This window comes from Rhipicephalus microplus, chromosome 8 (genome assembly GCF_043290135.1).
Source record: "Rhipicephalus microplus isolate Deutch F79 chromosome 8, USDA_Rmic, whole genome shotgun sequence".
NCBI lineage: Eukaryota > Metazoa > Arthropoda > Arachnida > Ixodida > Ixodidae > Rhipicephalus > Rhipicephalus microplus.
The window spans coordinates 13,060,223-13,079,887 of record NC_134707.1 but is presented as its reverse complement, the minus strand read 5'-3'; the positions used below and the strand labels follow the sequence as shown (position 1 = coordinate 13,079,887).

Genomic DNA, 19,665 nt, shown 5'->3' with positions numbered 1-19,665 from the left:
GACAATATGAACCAACGCATAGCACCACTCACTATGCACTTTATAGGGCACGTTGCGGGGCTGGTTGCGTTTTTTACATTCATATGGTTACAGCGCACCACGACAGATGCACAAAAGACACACACACACACAGCGTCTATGTTTCTCTTCTGGGTCTTTGTCGTGGTGTGCTTAAGCCATATGAATGATAAACCACTAAGTAACATTTGCTCTTATTTACACATATTCAACCAATGAACGGTATTACCTTACGTTCTCCAAGGGAGTCTATCAACGTCGGGTCGCTTCCACCGGACGTGACATGTCCGATGAGGTGAAGTGAGTTCGAGCTGTCAAGGTTCAAACTCCCCCCCCCCCCCCCCCAACCCAATTGCCATCATTCAACCAGGACTAACAGACGTTCGCCAGATATAATCACTGCTGGTTCTACCTGAGCAAATCCGTTCTTCCAGTACACAAACACTCATAAATCACTTTTCACGAATGAAGTTGCGGGGTTGTCCTAATCTAAACTCTGACATGCGAAATCTCGTTGGTACAAATACGACACAGCTACGCTAAGGTACTTCAGTAATGGTCTTTGATTATATTTGTATTGACTCTAGTGCGACTACCCCTCTCTTTGAATTAATTGCAAGGTGGGTTTATTGGTACGGCATGTTTGGATAATAAAGGTAGCACAATGAAAAAGATCGCCAGAAGTCAACGAAAATTAGAAAATGCTCTTCGTGATGTGTGCTTCTTTGTTTATTTGTGTTCTGTCTATGCACCACAATTAGGAAGATATCAATTCGCGCTCGTTAAAGTTTGGCTTGTTTGACGGCGTCTTATGCAATGAAATGATGTTAAATTTGTGTATTTATATCTCGAACTGAAGAATGGATACATAGTGAAAGTTCGAAAGAAATTATGTCACTTTGGAATTTTCGGCTACGGTGCACCCTACGTCTGCAGGACCATCAACGTGCAAGTGTAATAAAACTTGCTTCTCACTTCAGGGTCCGGTCTGCGACCACCTCACACTCTCTTTAGGTGTAAGTTCCAGCAAATATCGCACCAAGACGACGCGACTAAAAATACTGTAGGCAATAACACGGTTTCTCCTATTCAGTTCCATCGACTTCGCAAGCCGCAGTATTTTTGTGCGCTTCGAAATCAATTTAGTCGAGCTTCCTAAAGCAGCACAGTATGCTACTTAACTTCTCTGGCTTCCGAAAAGAGCAGCCATAACAGAACCCCTAATACCCCACCTAACAGACAAGCTTCGACAACCGGATATTACACTGGAAATAGTTTGGCACGGGCTTCCTTTCTCCGGAAAATCAATCTTGTGGGTTATGGCCTCGTGACCTAAGGTGTAAGGTGCCTGAGGCTGTTTTATTTTTTTTTCGTAAGTGGCATTTCTAGCAGAAATTGGTCAAATGCATCCCATCAACCCTGTGAACCTGAAATTGGGAGAAGTCAACCATCTGTGAATCGAAAATTTATAGCCAATACTCATGTTTCTGCAGAAATAACCTGCGTTTTGCTCAAATATGAATGATACGCACCGCCTGCAGACAGAATTGCTTATTTAAACTGTATGCTACCACACTGAAATACATAGTTCCGAGGACCATGAATTGGTATTTGTATTTTCACAGTTGAAAAATCACGCGAAAAAAAAATTTCTTAGAGGCAACTATCTCCAAATATGAAGTGAATGTATCACCTACAAATAGATTTGCACAGCAGAAGCCACATGCAGATAAAGCTTTATATTTGCATGTATCCATCTGCAGCATTTCCTGCTTTTTATACGACCTTCCATCGATACTCCGTGTGCTAAGAATTCTGACCCGCTTCATCAGCCACCTGAAAGCATATTCACCTAGTGGTAGTCTTGCACAAATAGAAAATTTATGAATACTCTGTAAATTTAATTCTCTGGCGTAATGGCCTCTGCTTATGAATTCGACAAGCCGTGAGCAAACTGGAACCACTGGATTCGCCTCAGTTGTTCACTTGGTTTAATTTGCTGAGAAGGTGGCAACTTTGCTGTGCGCACTTATCTCAATAATATTTATGATTAAGCAAAAAGAAGTACCAGCTGAGTGAAGTGTTATTGATTACTTCAAACATGCCAATCAAGTAACAAAAGTTTTAGGTACACACCTGGCTTATGAAAACAACATCATCATCATCACCAGTAGGAGCCGCAAAATATAAAACAACAAATTGTACGAAATATTACCTGTTTTATGTTATCTTTTCAGCTACTCTCCAGTTTCTTCCAAGTAAACTTTCTATTGCGATAACAGCGAAAACGTCCACATTGCTAATAATCGACCTCGTCTACCTCACATTCATCGTTCTACTTAGGACAATGAACTTACTTAACGAAATATACGTCTTCTCAAGCCATTTACACTCGCACGTGGGCTTTTTTTTCAACCCATAAAATACCAACAATTGTCATATCATCGTGTTTCGATAGGTGTTATAAAAATCAGCGTATTCAAACGATGGTTAACGACCCGTGATTCTGCTTTTCGCAAGGCCTTAATCTAACAATACCTATCTCAGTCAAGCACATCGTCCATCAATTCTATGTATAGAAAGACTTCAGAAAGGCCTTCGATACGGTATCACACTCGTTTCTGATGAAAAAAAAACTGCAGAACTTGAACATTCATCAAACCATTTCCAATGGACTGCGGACTATTTAACTTCAAAAAAACAGAAGGTTCTTCAAGGTGGACCATGTTCATGTTTAGTTTCGCTGACATCAAGGGTACTTCAGGGTTCCGTACTCGGCCCACTTCTCTTTCTTGTGTTTATTATTGATATTTCGTATACAATTAGGTGTCGTATTAGAGTGTTTGCTGACGACTGTGTGCTGTATACTGAACTGGCCGACCAAACGGATTTCACCCAGCTTCAGGATGACCTTATTTACGTGGAGGTATGGTGTAAAAATATTAATATGGTACTAAGTTCTAATAAATGCGTTGACGTCAGTATAACCAGAAGGGCCAATAGAATTACAAATCAGTACATCTTAAACAATGGAGTTATTAGGAAAGAACACAAATGCAAGTACTGAAATGAAAGCTCCCAATGTATGAAAAGAGAACTTAATTTGCCATACATAAAAGATCGAAGATGTAATCTAAGATTGAAACTCTTTTATTTACTCTATAACAAGAAAACAGGCATCAATCAGAATATTTAAAACCAGCGCATTATCATTCCTCTTGTCATGAGCACAAATTCAAAGTGCGGCCATAGAACACCACAACGAATCTGTTTAAGCATTCTGTTTTTTCCGCAAGCCATTGTTTAATTGAATATATTACCGGCTGATTTAGTTGGCTGCAAGACTGCGGATTCACTCTATGAGGCATTGTGCCCCCCTCAATAACGCCTAAGATGGCGGTGCTGGTAATGTTCCAAATAAAAGAAAAAGAATAATGTCCGCCTATTTAAAAGTACGTGCACGACGCATATCAGCTTGCACAGAGAGCTTTCGTGATGCTGCTCCCATCATGTAGTAATACGCTACCTGTAAATATTGTAATTAAACGTTGGTGTTATCAGCTCCAGTTGCTCTCCTCGACATCTCCCCGACACTCTGACAGACTCCAGTTCTTTCTGGACAGCCCCCGAATACATCAACTGGTGGCAGTGGTGGGATGGATGCTGCTGCCAACGCAACTACATCAATAATATGAATGATCCAGTGAAGCATGAATCTTTCGCATAACGAAAACTCAATAAGAATGCAAGTCCGTCCATTTCAAAAATTACAATTGTTCGACTGCGGATTCTATAATTAGACGATCTTTCGCTGGACGTTCTCATACCAAAAGTGAGATTTTACAACATCCCGGCATTTTAGAATCACGTTTTTAAGAATGGCACACATGCGAATGAGAAGATGACAGGAACAAGCTTCAGGCACTACAATCAGTTTTTGTCGCCACTATCTGAAATTTTCTACCTTTTAATTTTGGTATCTCCTGCGCGTGCCGAGAAATTGAGGTGGCACATGCCGATACAAAAAGGCCATCTTCCTTCGGCGACAAAGGAGACCACCGGGTATGATAACTTTTTTTTCAACTGTAGAGTTTAAACTTAGCCTCTGCGCATAGTTAGGTACTGTGAACATAAATATTTGTAATCAATCGGCACGCATTTTATTTCTCCTCTTTTTAACAGTGAAGTCGTTCTAGCTCAGAAGGGTATTAACTTGGTCATGTTGGTACTGCATAATGAGAACAAAAACGGCGCAGCAGACAACAGCTGACAAATAGGACACACAGCGCTGCTTTCAACAACGTTTAACGGTGAAGCGATGTGCACATATATTATTCGTGTATTTGTTTCATCATACACAAAAGCGAAAGCGCAAGGCACAAAGTGAGCTCCGTGAAACACAGAACGCGCTTTGTTCTGCTGTTGTGCATCTTATTCTGTAGTCGGGCGGCAAGAAATATGTAGTGTTAACCACCGCCTGAGCCTTGGCCATATCGTACACTGATTAAAAACTCATGGAAACCATTATGCATGCATTCACGTTAGGCAACTGGAAAGTGAACGCTATCTTCTTTTCAGTCGATGACTTTGCCCTACTCCGAAAGCTCTCCTCAGGTCACCTGGTTTTGTACTGTCATCATGATGTTCTATGCCCAGGGCTTGCAAGCCTTCCGTAGGCACCATGACTAGATGGGCTACAGTAGAACGTGATATGCCTGGGATCCTGTATACCCTACTATCGAACGCAGCAGTGTAGTGTGGCACACCTGTATCTTTAAGCGTGTTCCCTTTCCATTCTTCTATCCCTTCATCCCTTAGTCTCCTTCCCCCAGCGTATAGGATAGCAAACCCGCCGCGCGTCTGGTTGGCCTTCCTGCCTTTCCTTCTTCTTCCTGATTTGCCTCCTCCATGATCGGCCCTCTTTTAAAGAAGCAAGGATGCCATCTGATGGGTGGTGCATCAGCGCGATAATAACGCCATAAATTAGAGCGATCTTTAATGCCAGGGTGGTGTCTAGCGGTGGCGTCATAGCGTGATGATTTTCGCATCACTTGTATTGCTGCTACTGAAGCGGGGCACTGCTGAAATTTAACGATTGGTGAAACATTCAAGGTGTTGGAAGTCTAAGAAATCACGCTGTAAATATAATTTGGAAGTCAGCACACTTTTCCTACTCTGTTGTCTTATCCTCTAGGTTCACGTGTTGTGCTACACGCCGTCATGTAACGGCTAATTTTTCGTGAGGAACGCCCATTCAAACTTGGAGGGGGAGGGGGAATGAGTGAAATCGGTGCTGCTCGAGTCAGAATGCCGGCGTGCAGTTAAAGGCAATCTTCACGATAGACAGCCCGGCAGAGGTGGCCGTATTTTCGATGTAGACAAAAACGCTTTATAGGCCCGTGTGCCCGTGTTATATTTAGGTTCGCTTTAAAAAAAATCATGTGGTCAAAATTTCCTGAGCCCTCCCCTACGGCATCTCTCTTCATGGTCGTATGGTGGCTTTGGGGTTTCGAACGCCAATGATTATATTTAGGATAGGTGGATCGTTGAAGGAGCAGTGGAATTGGGTGGTACTAAAAAGGATCGGTGGGGCCGTTTGAGTGACCAAAAACAAACATAGGTATCCAGTGGCAGAGATTATCAGCTTCTGAGACAATGCTGAGATATCCACCTAATCCGGTGGTGGATGAAACAAATGGGCTTGTCATCAGCTACGCGCCATTAGGATGGGTTGAGGAAATGTGGCTGTAAATGAACGAACGAGTGAACAGATTTTATTTCTAGAAAGTTACAGAAAAACAAAGCGAAGCTAAAGACCATTCGGCCTGACGTGGCTTCGCTATGCGAAATGTTAAACGTTCAGTAAACAGTGCTACATTGAATAATAATTATCGAAATACAAGGAGCAGCAAAATAACAGAACACAACAATAGCATAAATGCAAAAATAGGTGACATAGACATAAAGATAGGCTACGAGGCATACAAAATCGAACATCAAGGCTCTTTTCATTACATATAAGAAATTCAAAAGACACACACTTACAGTATTCGATTACATATTCATACATTCATATATTACACTCATATATTCACACATACATCTGCACATATGTATGTACACAATTCTGTATGTACACGCGTTTTGTACCTAGAGGTGAGACAGCATAATATACGTGGAACCTAGCCAGGAATTTAGTGGAAGCATGATGTTTACTTCAATCAATTAACGAGGAGATATTTTGTGTGATAATTGAATTGCATTAATGAAAGGTTAAAATTTAATTGTTCACCTAAATTGTTTAGAAGCTGTGGGGCGCGATATGCTATTTGAGTGCGCCCTCCTGTGCCGTAATAGTGCGGAGTTTATTTTTATAAATGTAAAGTAATGGCTTATATTTATACACCTGTCTTGCTTTGAGTGGACCATGTTGCCGAGGCCACGGATTATAGCCTGAACACAGCACCACGTCGCGGTATAGCCGGCGCAGCAATGTACCTTTCTGCCACGCGCTGCAGGTCCCGCAAACTTTTGCGGCGGACTGCACAGTCAACAGCAAAAAGTTTGCGGGATTACTAGCGCGTAGCGGTGCGGCGGTAAACTACAAGGGGCTTTACGGAAAACTACATCGCTGCGCCGTCTTCCGTGCCGAGGCGTGATATGCGTGGCCTCGGTGAACAGCAACGTTTAGACAACGCGTCACTGCTGGATCTAATCTCGCAAGCCATCGCCGATAACCTCGACACCATGCTGCTCTTCACGGTAGGTGGCGCAGCAATGCAGTTTTCTGTTCCGCCACGCGCTGCAACTCCCGCACTGGTTTGCTGCGGACTGTTACGTGGGCCCTTCGCCTTTCGCCGCCGTCAAAATGCGGCCGCCAGGACCGGAATTCGAACCCGCACCCTTTCGGCCAGTGGTCATGCGACGAAGCCGTCACTGGATAATGCTCCGAGAACACAGGTAAGATGCACGTGGGCGAACTACTGCCAGACAACTTGCTCGAATCATTGAAATTGCGACTGCTGACGGAGAAACGCGACTGTACTAGAAGGTAACCGGTTAAGCGGCCCGAATTCCCTGCTCACAGTTATTGATAATATCTGGGGTTTTACGTGCTAAAACCGTGGTAACATTACGAAGCACGCCCTAGGGGAGCCATCCGAAATTTTTGATCACGTGGTGCTCGTTAACCTGCATGGACGTCATGTTGCAAAGGAGAAGGGGCATGGGCACGAGCAAGAGCCATGGGCGCTGGCTCGTTCAGTTGTTGTGTTGACCTTAGATGTAGCCCGACGTTTAGGTTCGGGCCTCCTCCTTCGTTTATCACACGTCGCGCAGTACATGAGCCTGTCGTTTCACCTTATCAGGAATTCAACCGCTTCGGTTTGGAATTGAACCCGTGACCTTCATGTGAGCAGCAGTGTCGTAACCACTGCAACACGGCGGCGGACTCCCGTAATATTCAAAGCACTGAGAAAGCCGAAAGCACGTGACAAAAAAGAATCACAGGGGAGGCGCCGAACTAACAACGGACAGCCTTATCGCATTAAAGCATGGGAACAGCGCAGACACGCGGTTCAAGAAAGATTGACCGGACAGACAGAACTTGTCCCGTGCACCGGCGCAGTTCCCTGCTATGAAGCCAAACCAACAAGTTCAAGTTTCTACCATTTTGAAGGCTTATCGCTAACTTTAGGAAGCACATCCACACTTAAAAAAACGCGTGTGTGTGCACCCAAATGGAGCTTTGTATGCAAGAATGTTCAAGGATGATTTGGGAATCGATTTAACTAATCAATTAGACGAAGGTGCAAGAACTGTTATTTTTGTTAGTGCGTAGTGCATCTATGCTTTCATGTGTGTTTTCGTTCACGCACTCGAAGATATCTTTTTGTCTCTCGTTTCGAAAATTGTCTCACAAGCGCAACGGCAACAATGAGAAGACAGATGCGAACGTGTGGCATTCTGAATTTCCCCGAAATCACTCCGCGTTCAAAGGCTAAAGTGTGACTTCTTTTCTCGCCTTCATTATCTTTTTTATGGGCGCTTTCCCCTCCTCTCTATTAAATTCGCCCCGCCGCGGTGGTCTAGTGGCTAAGGTACTCGGCTGCTGACCCGCAGGTCGCGGGTTCCAATCCCGGCTGCGGCGGCTACATTTCCGATGGAGGCGGAAATGTCGTAGGCCCGTGTGCTCAGATTTGGGTGCACGTTAAAGAACCCCAGGTGGTCAAAATTTCCGGAGCCCTCCACTACGGCGTCTCTCATAATCATATGGTGGTTTTGGGACGTTAAACCCCACAAATCAATCAAATCAAATCTCTATTAAAATCTTCACTAAACACCTGGGCAATGTTACGACTAATCGTTAACACCCGCACAATGACGGCAGAAAGCGTTCCTATCAGGTTTTTGCTCATTTCGGCAATGCCCCGTCGTCTCCGCTTGCGCAGTCGAAAGGGCACAAAACAAAGCAAAATCATTTGACCGACACGATAGTCGCGCGATACAAGTGAAAACGAACGTATGACCGCCCTACAAGGCAGGGTACGACGATTCCAAACTGATATCTCGTGTACAGGCGTGAGCATAAGTGTGCAGACCTCGGCATCACGTGGCCTAAGGCATCGATGCACTATCTGGCGAGGAGACATCTAATGCGGTGCGCATGCGCGTCCCGCCGTATCAGTTGGCCTCTTATGCCGCTCTCTCCGACGCGCTCGTAGCCGAAACACGTGGGTGTCACTGTCTTTGCTCGATCAAGTTTGCGCCATTTTTTAAAGACGATAGTCTTTCTTTGGGACCTTCGGCGGGAAATTTTTAGTCTGTGTCTGTGCATTTGTCTGTTTGTCCGTCCTAACGATACCTCAAACGGCTGACCCCATTCGCAGCGCCCACCAATATTGCTCAAGGTTTAGCGTTCATAGTTGTGCGACTGTCAATTGAAAAGCACTTACTGCGCATATCTGAGGCGCCACAACAACGCTTTGTTTTGTATGTCTGCCTTTATACTACAAGAGGCACACACAAGTAACTCTAAAGAATGTAGCGTTTAATTGCACTGCGCTGACAGTCGAGCGCGATGATCAAAAAGGTGTTTACAACGCTTTGCTACGACGTCACGGTGGTGCCACCTGCCCGTCGCTTTGCGTTCTACACCTTATCACCTCCGAGACTGGCGCGCATCTTTCTCCGCGGGCGGCACATCTTCGTTTTCGAAGATAACTGCCAGATGGCACTTGTGTCTAACGTGCCTCGAGGCACTCTAACGCAGCGCCTGCGGAATACCAGTCACCGATTTTCTTGCGCAGAACATCAAATAAACGTTTTGTTCACTCTCTCCAGACGCAAGACTATCGTCTTTCGACGACATTTGCGGTGTAACATGCAGATTTTTTTTTCTTTTTTTAATTACCGTCTGCAACGACGCTGATTCTAGCTTCGGGAAGGTGTCGTTGTTTATACTGGTTGATTAGCCCGACTAAGCGTAGCCAGACTCACAAAATTTGATGAAGGCAAGAACACAGTTTCTTCAGTTTTCTCTGCTCAGCTTATCTTTGTTGCGTTAGGCTAATTTGAACTAAAATGAGCCCATAAATAGTTATGAAACAACTGGCAGTAGGTACAAATACATGATTAAAATGTTTAAGGCTCATTATATTTATATTAGCTTTATGAGACTAGACTCGATGATTAGTTATTGGTATTTTCATCAGCTTCGGTTCTCAAAGGTCACAGAAATTCAACTTCAATTACTTTCGTTGCGTTTTATTAGAAGTTGAAACTTGTTTGATGATGCCATGATCAGCCATACTTAGGTGGATTTTTTTATACTTACCTCGGCGCCACCTCGCTAGCTCACATATGCATAGTATGCGCCAGTATGTTTTGTGTGTGAATAAATATTATTCAATCAACCATAACTAGTACGTGTATTAACTTCCAATAGTTACACATGAATTGGCTTAATTTGTATAGTGTCAGTAAGGAGTAATTAGTATCTTGGTGGTTTTAATGTCTCTAGGGTTATGGGGAAGTCGACTTGGATTAAATGGCTGCGATAAGGCCTGCCTTAGTTGCGCTAATTTTTCTCGGCTAATTTAAATGATAGCATGATCGACTGTGCTGAATTAGATTTGGCTGTATGTGTACTTTTCCTTTTCTCAACCCATCTGGCCGCATCAAAGCTTTACTACGCCTAACGTAAAAACAGCAACCTGGACTAGGCCTAAACTTACTAACGCCCGAACAAAGTGATACCGCGCTCAACTAGGCTAGATTACATCCAGCTACACTTACGTTCGCTTAAGTAGACTCATTTAAGGTCAACATGGCCTAACCCGAAAGAGGCAAGCTCAGCTGAAAAAAAAATTAATTTTTGTACGTGACTTAACTTTTCAGGTTTTGCGAGACTGGCTACGCTCATTTCTACTGATCAACCGGTCTAAATAACGATAGGAGCCCGGTGCTAGAACCGGCTCCGTCACTGCCGCTACGTAAATAAGGAATCCACAAATTTGATGGAGCAAGGAAGGTGACACACACATGTCGTTTTGTCTACGAGCGCATTGGAGAGAGTGACATGAGAGGCCAACTGATACGACGGTGTACGCGCATGCGAACCGCACCAGGCGTCTCATCGCTAGATACCGCGTCGATGCCTTTGGCCACTCGATCACGTGGTCACTTATGCTCACGCCTGAACATATATTAAGCGGCAGCTCGTTTCCTCATGACACCTCGTGAGCAGGGCACCGGCGTCGTGACTGGTATCCGAAAAGATGGGAAACGCCAAAAATGAACGTGCTCATTTTATTCGAGGGCCCTTCAGACCTTAACCGAATTGGCTAGTCTTATATATTTCTCCATTTCTCACCGCACAGATCAGGTTAGTGACGCTGGTGTCGTTGGAACGGGGAACGTCCTCACAAGAAGACGTCGCTGAAGTTTTAGACAAGTGAGGGAGTCTGTTGGCTTTCTGTGAGTTCCAGGCGTAGGAATTCATTCCTTGGTCCCCGCATCGAGCGGGCGCGCGCTAATAAAGGTAAGCTGGTTTATGAAATCATTTCGAATAAAACCCACCAGGTCCGGAATGCTCGTAGCCAAAGCTAAAACACACTGACCAAATACTAAATTTTTATTGCGCCTATTGAACTAAATTCGTAAATGGATCACTGTATTCTGCATTGAAGTTGCCGTGAATCTGGTATCCGTGGAACAAATTCAAGTTGAGCGTATAGCAAAGTCATAGCTGCTGAGCCGACCTCGTTGATATTTTCCACCGTGGTAGAGCTGTGGCTATCATGCTGCAGTTCCGAAAGTGGCGGATTGAATTTGGGTAATGCCATTAGTATTTTGATGGAAGCAAAATGGCAGAGCCCGCGTACTGTGCGCTGTCAGGGCACCTTACTAAACACCAGATTGTCAATTTCTGGATCCCTCTACTACGGCGTATCTCATAATCATCTTAGTTTTGGGGCGTGATGTAGATCCTGAACTTGTGGCTCACACCCACCCTCGGGTATCGGCCAAGAATCGGTAGCTTAAGAAAAAAAAAGCGAATGTATATATTTGAATAATGGCGAAAAGAAAATTAACAGAAATATTGAAGTTTTGTAAATTATTTTTGAGAAAACAATTTAGATAAATTAGTTTCTATGGAAGAGCAATAAATAATTGATATCAAAGAAACTTTTCTATAGCCTACATTGATTAACTGAGAACCTCTAGGTATTGAGGTTGTTAAGTAATTAAATCTCTTAGACTGTACATTGAAATCTTGCACGGCCACACAATTCCTGTCACTGTGCCTTAGGTTATGTGCACCTAGGGATAGCAAATTTGACGTTGTCAAAGATAAGCCAAGGATTCGTAACGGTACTTCTATTGATACCCTTCTTAATGCTGAAAACCTTTTGGGGACGTAAATCCCCGATATTGGCCACCCGTCTGATAGTACTTTCTTTTCTTCGTCGCTAACCCTTCGTTATGCTTAAAACGGAACGATGATTTAGGCAATATCCCGACACATTGCGTGCATGTTCCTTCGAAACGCTTATTTCACCCGCGAAACATTCCGTTGTGAAAGAAGTGTTTAGAAGAAGTGGTTAACAATTTACAGTACTTGGATACTGTACCATGGGAGAGCTTAAAGCCATCCCACGTGCTATCTGAAGCATGCGCGAGGTATCTGTAGCTTGATACGCGAAGCATCACGATAGACGTTATTCATAATCTGCTGGTGATGCAAGTGAGAACGTTTCGTACAAGCACACATGAGAAAAGCTTTTCTGCTTACGGAAGAGACTGACTACAGTATATATATATATATATATATATATATATATATATATATATATATATATATATATATATATATATATATATATATATATATATATATATATAGAGAGAGAGAGAGAGAGAGAGAGAGAGAGAGAGTTCGGGTATTTTCTATATTGAATGAACTTGCAGATGGCACATTTGAAAAGGAAATTGTATTTACTAACGTTTCGGCCGTGGCACGGCCTTCGGCAGAGTAATATATATATATATATATATATATATATATATATATATATATATATATATATATATATATATCTGAAGAAGCGGGTGACAATGACAATGTTCGGGCTTTATTGAAAGTGGGCCGGGCCATAGTGGTTGCTAAATTATGGGATGTGCAAGCACTCGCAAGCTATCTAGGACGCCAGCAGGATGATCGGCGTGCGTATGATGTTTCGATAATAGAGCAGGCTATGGAAGGAGTGAGTTGGGAAGTTGAGAAACGCTACGTGCGATGACGGCGTTGATGGAGTGCGAGAAGGTTTTCTGGGGAGAAAAAAAAAAGCGCGAGAAAATAAAACCCATTGGAGTGACATGATGCCGCAAAGTGCGACCTTGTGCGCAGACAGCAAATGTTACAGACAGCGCACATAAATTGGAAGTTGTGATAGGTAATGATTTTAAAGAAGGAGAGAAAAGTATTGGCCGTGAATCTGCATGCTGCGCTGCAAACATGGAATAGACTAGACAACAATATTGTGTGCTGTAACATCATTCAATCATTTATGAACATAATACAGTGGGTCCATTTTTAATTACGAGCTGCTTGACGTTGTATCTTCTTTCTTGTTGTTCTGTTATGTATTTTATTTCGATGTTTAGTATGTATTTTTTGTCTGCACTCCTGCATGGGCCATGACAACCTGCAGTATATTCAAATAAAAAAAATCGGGGAAGGACGGTAGTATTCGACCGGCAGGCTTTTTCATGCACAACGCCGCGTTTCTAGAGCAGCGTGAGAAACGGCAGGGTCCTTGAAATTACGTATTTAATTTCTAGTCAATGAACACATCCCCTATAATACGTATTGATGTTGCGCCTCAGATATCTGTAAAAATCGGGGGACACTCAATCTTCGCCTTTTAGAGGTGAACGCGAAAGAGGTGTCTTGTCCCAAGTGCGTCCTGAGTTCAAAACGGCTTGTGTGAATCTTTCGCATACGGCTTAATTATTTGTAATGGGTAACATGCTATAAACCACGGGCAACTCTTAGCGTCAAATATTTTTCGAACTTGCTATGCACCCACAATGTGGCCTTAAGTGAAAAGGCGCAGTAACGTGGGTGGTTTTTCTTGTGTGCGACCCACTTTAAACCACGAATTCATTATAATTGTTGCATGTTCTTACGCCAGATGGCAATGTACGCTGGTACCACGCAGTATTAATGCAATAATACATGCTACTATGAGAAGCATGTATACAGGACACGTGTGTTTCTAAAGCATGCAAGTTACTTTCACTGCATTACCAAGCAGAGCAACTTATTTTCACTAAATTTCGAAGCAGACACGTAGCTCAGTGGTGGAACTTTGCATGCCACTCAAACGACCCGGTTTTGGTGCTCACTCAGACCTTGAATTTTTGGTTATTTCATTTGAATCATTTTTATTGTTTTGGTCACGCACAAGATGACAATTTTTCGCTCACAACCGACGAAACCGACGCCAGAATTTCTGGGAAACGAGGTCTTAACGCTGTCGCGTAATTGCTTGCTTCTTGATCGACAACGTTCACATGTATGAGCGCAGCCACCAGTCCAAGATAGTAGGGCTTCAGCTACTGCCTCGACTCTAACCACCATGTGCTGAGATTTGGGTGGACGTTAAAAAACCCCTAATGGTTGAAATTTCCGAAGCCCTCCACTACGGAGCCTCTCATAATCATATGGTGGTTTTGGGACGTTAAATGTCACATATCAATCAATCAATCATCAATCAGATTTGAACTAGGTGGTTGAATTGTGTAAAATACAGACAGTAAGACATGTCATTGCCAGCCTGACTACGCTCACTGTAGGGCAAATGCCTTTCTCTTGTTCTGGTAATTCATTTATTTCTTTATCTATTTATTTATAAATACTGCTGGCTCAGTTTCGAGACATAGCTGAAGTGGGTATATGTTTTAGTACAAAGAAAGAACAAAAAGGAACGCTAAGATTTTACAAGCAAAGGAAGAAATGATATGCTTACGTAGCTATACGACGATATGCTTATGTAGCTATACGACGAAATCTCTCATAAGGTGCGAGTACAGGTATTGATAAGAACACGGAAAAAGAACCGTTAAGACAAAACTACAACAGCTTAGAAGTTGGTGGAGTTGTGCAGTTTCTCGACGAACTCTTCATGACGCAATGCGCGAAACGAAGCATTCAAATTATTCCAGATTTAAGTGAATAGAAAAAATAAAAATTTAACACAGTCAATATTTCTCATAATGAAACAAGCGCAAAAATACACATACTTAGAAAGGACACAGACAAGCGCTTACTACCAACTGAAAATTTTATTTCGAAGCAAACACTAATAAATACATCACATGCATGTACGTCATTCCTGACTTCCCCTGTCATTATCAACAACGTGATATAACAAAATATGCACGCCCATAATCGATGGCACACAACCGGTAACAAACACGTGTCAAGAACTAAGAAAAGAAAACGTAAAACAGAAAAAAAAACTAAAAAAACGTAAAACACGAAAAAACAGAGAAAAAACTGGGTTATGTCACGTCCAAAAAGCAAATTACGCATGTGTTAGTAGAACTGACGCTTGGCTGACGCAACTGTTCCCTCCTTTCCTTATTCTATACGCTTCCATTATTTCTCTCGTCGTCCGCTTGTTGTGCCTGTCAATTATTCGTGCGTCGGAAAATTTCGGTTGGCAGGTGCACTCCTTGCAGTGCATCGCTAAGTGTGAGTAAGGGGCCTCTTTAGTGAACTCTCATGTTCACGAAGGCGCACATTTATGCACCGACCCGTCTGACCAACGTATTCCTTTCCACATGTGAAAGGAGTTCCATATACAACATCTTTTTTGCCCTCAACGTACCTCCTGCCGTGCTTTTAAATGTTTAGTCTATGGGTGCGCTTAGTGACACGCGTATTAGCGGGCACAAAAGAAAAGGATGCCTGAATACCGGATGGCGTGTTGATCATATGCAGCAAAATTACGCGTTCGTGTTGGCTCCTATGCTCCAAAGGCTGCAATGATAAGGATGTGACGAAGTTGACAAGCTGGGATCGTAGCGACCGAAGGTGAATCTGAAAGCTTGTTTTGTAGGCAGTCCGCTTACATTCATTCCAACGTTGCATTTTTTAAAGTTTGCTTTATGTAACCAAGTTTTCGAAGCGCTTTTGCAGAGATATGGTTGATAGGTGCTTGCCGTTTTAGGTTATGTGAAAAAATGACACCCACATATTTGAAGTCCCTAACTTGGGACAAGTAACTATCAGTTAATTCGTCAGTAAGATTAATTCAGTGCAATTTTTCTTAAATGCGAAGCATTTCTTAGCGAACTTCAGCGACTTTGGGCGTATCTACATCTATCTAGCCGCCAACGACTTTTAGCTCTCCTGGCCGTTTCGATAATGGCATCAATACCAAACTTGGTATGACAGGACATGACTGTATGACGAGCTTAAATGTGTAGTCATAACATGAAAATCATGACATGTATGTCATGAGTCCTGATTTACATTTAGTCTTGCTGCTCTTGCGGTGGTCTCATTCACATGACATGTTGCAAAACTGGTACGGTATGACATAATTTCATCGCGAACACAAGCGACAGAACCTAACAAGAAAATCATGACATGCGTGTCATGTAACACGACCACATGCCACGATCATGATGCGCTCGTGGCCGTTTCGCAAAGGTCTCATATACCAAATTTGGTATTACGGTGCGTGAATGAGGACGATGGTATGCGACTGGGCAAAACATAATCATGAGATGCATGTCATGTAACATCACTACATGCTATACTCATGATGTGCTAGTGGCCGTTTCGCTAGCTCCACGTGTACTAAATTCGGTATTACATGACGCGAATGGACGACATAGGTAAATGACACATCCAAACATGATAATCACGACATGCGTGTCATGTAACATGACTACATGCCACACTCATGATGTGCTCATGATGAGCCAATCAGGCCCGGATGGTGCGTGGGCCGCGTAGGTTTCATACCCCAGACCTGCAAGGTTACATTCTTCCACTGTGTGGTGGGAAGGCTCAACGAGCTCCAAGTTGACTTTGTTATACATGGAGCGGAGCAGGAAGAATGGCAAGGGGAATCCACCCACGTTCTCCAAATTTCATTCGCCCCCTGTGCGGATGGTACGCACAATGGCGCCAAACGCCAGCTGGTGGTGGTTGACATACAAGTCACGCTTGCTGTCAACGGCGTTGAAGACGCGCCCCGACGTCATAGTGGTGACGTGGAGGCAGGAGGCTTGAATCGCTTTAGGGCCCGGCAGCCCCAGCCCGTTCACCGATGCCCAGGTCAGGCCAAGGGACAAGGCTGCCGTGTAGGTGTGGCTTGCGATTACCACAGCCGAACCCGACAACCAGACGGACAAGGCTAACTCAGACCGGGGAAAGTAGAGCATCTCCTCGCCCTTGATGAGTCCGAGCGCCCGGCCAATCCGGAACGTCGTATGAGCTGTGGACACGACAAGTGATGTTGAAACACCCATGTGCCCTTCATATGCGTTGGGGAAAGCTGCCGCTTCAGGCACTTCGACGTACCCTTCGGGCAGCATCCCAGATTGTCCTAAATTGTACCACGCGAGCCACCTCATAAATGAGGGAGCACGGGCCGGCCAGACTAGGCCCGCAGGCCAGGTTTTTACCTTCGGAAATGAGGCCCCATTGTGCTCCTCAAAGTGGTGAGCTCTTGTGGTAAAGAGTCCGATTGAATCCCCGTTGTGTGTCCCTTGGACGAGCGGGTCGACGGGGAAGCGCCTGCTCATCTCTGATGCTAGTGCCAGGGCGTGTTCGGCGCAGCCGGGGGTAGCTATATAATCATACAGCTTGGCCCAAGCCTGGCCTACCTCCGTCTGGGTGCACGCTGGAGCTGATTCCTCTTGTACAGGTCCAAGATACACATCCATCAGGTCACGAACTCCTGGCAGATGGATGTTGTCTAATTCGCGGGTGGCATGTCCGATGACTGGGACTTGCACCTGCGTCCGGCCGATGGCAAAATTTCTGGGCCGCCCAAGCCTGTGCTCGGTGTCGATGAGCACAATAAGGATGTTCTCATCACCAGGCACGTGCGCCAAAGACGCATACGGCGCGGTGGTGATGTTGACGTCCCTCTCTTCGTCTTGCGCAAGATGGTCTACGCACTGTAGGGTGTACCACACTCTCTGATTCCAGTACTCAGACCCTACAAACGACAAAAGGTAAGGAACAACCCAGCGGCACCCAAGATCATTGTTCTTTACAGGTACCACCACTGTTCCCGCCCCCCATGTCGCGGGCCCGAGAGTGTCGTACTCACCATCGAAGAAAAAGGTCCCACCGAGAAGCCGATGGTACGTGGTGAGGTCGATGCATCCAATTTTCCCGTTGGGCACACCGCCACCAGACCCTATCACCCTCCGGGTGACACTGCGCAGCTGGAGACTCGGCCCAACTCGAGTAGGGAGTTGGGTGAGCCGTTTTATACCGCCGTGTGGAACAACCAACTCATTGAGAAGCACACATCTCAACATGGGCGCTTCGTCACGCACCAGAGTTGAGAGGGCGTTCAGATGAGAGGCGGCGGTCATCATTGCGCACGTGTCCATGGTGCCCGGGAGTGAGAAGAACCGGTTGGTGGCGAACTCACCGAGAGGCTGTGACAGCGATGACATAATATGGTCAAAAATGGGGGTCATTTCGATCTCCCCAAGGCCGACGAGCTCATGGTCCCTTAGCGTGGCAAACCGGTACGGAATGAGCTTCACCTGTGCCTCACACTTGACCCCGCCTCTCATAAGAGAAATGGCGAGGGGGCACAGCGGCTCAGCCCACTGCCAGGGAGTAAGAGCTGCCGGGAATGTCGATATTGGTTGGTGGGCCATCTGGTCCAGCACGGGAGTAAGTGTCGATCCCAAAGACATAGCCTTAGGGATCGGCAAGTTCCAGCTGGCCCGGACGGCCCGGACGGGTGGGGACAAGCACTCATCAGAAGCCGCAGGGTTCTTTTCTTTTAAGTTTTCTGTGGCCTCTGTCATTGTTTTGTGCCATTTGAGGGATGGCTCCCCGGGACTTTTTACGAGACGGGATCCCGAACCCCGCCAAGGGCGCGGAGCCGCACACCACTACCCACAGTGCCACCTGTGGGAGTGGGAGAGAAAGAGTAAACAAAAACTAGGGAGGAATTTGAAAAAAAGATAAAAGTTTTTTATAAAAGAATAAAAGAAAGATGGAGTGGTGCGGCTCGACGCACGTGTTGTGGGAAGGAAGGGGAAATCGAAGTATAGGACGAAGCGAGCGCATACTGAATAATGATGATCATAATTAGTGTTCGCGCTATGCATCACAACAAAAAGCAGAAATCTAAAACCTCAGCAAATGAAATATTTGCATTATCGCATATTTGCTTTTTTTTTTTGCTTTCATCCAAGAATGACAGCAGGGAAAATTTCCTCCTTGGATCACCACTCAATACTTATTACTTACATTCGTGCCAGATATTGATCGTGACAGTGACTTTACAACTGTTTAAATCCAACTGCCCTTTGATACACATACAATATTGTTGAAGTCAAGAGGTATAGGTGTGGACCACTTTCACATATATCTGGTTATCTCTTGACTCTATCTTTCTATCAATGGAATATTTACACACTCGATTTAGACAGTTATTTTGCCACTGTATTATCACTTCACCTTACTTTAATGAGTGACCATGACAAGACAAGGCTTATGTCTCATTCAGTTTAGGAAAAATACGACCAATACTGAAAGATTATTGCATCAGTCCCTTAAAAAAATACCAATATATCACACAATGCAGCATCGTTAATCTACAAGGGAAATAGAATTGCACAAAACATAGTGGGCGTAATATTTGACACTTGCAGAGCGAACTTGAGAGGCAAGATATTAAGAATGCATCAACCTTCTGAGAGTGACATTGCAATAATAATATTCAATGAATTCAATAGACACAGGGCAATTATCAGCTTCGAGAACATTAAATTCCTGGAGCTGTGCGTAAACGTTATTGAATAAACGTTCAGGTCAAAAAATTCACCGCGTCATGAAGCATTCAGAGTGCCGTTATTGGGTGCCTGTTT

At 44.3% G+C, this 19,665-nt stretch overlaps 1 long non-coding RNA gene across 1 annotated transcript; it reads left to right on the top strand.

Annotated features, from left to right (window-relative positions):
* The first annotated feature begins 6,616 nt into the window (after window positions 1–6,616).
* LOC142768814 (uncharacterized) lies at window positions 6,617–12,146 on the top strand. Its single transcript, XR_012885482.1, has 2 exons — window positions 6,617–6,978; window positions 10,899–12,146. It is a non-coding gene; the product is annotated as an uncharacterized LOC142768814 (long non-coding RNA).
* The last annotated feature ends 7,519 nt before the right edge of the window (window positions 12,147–19,665 follow it).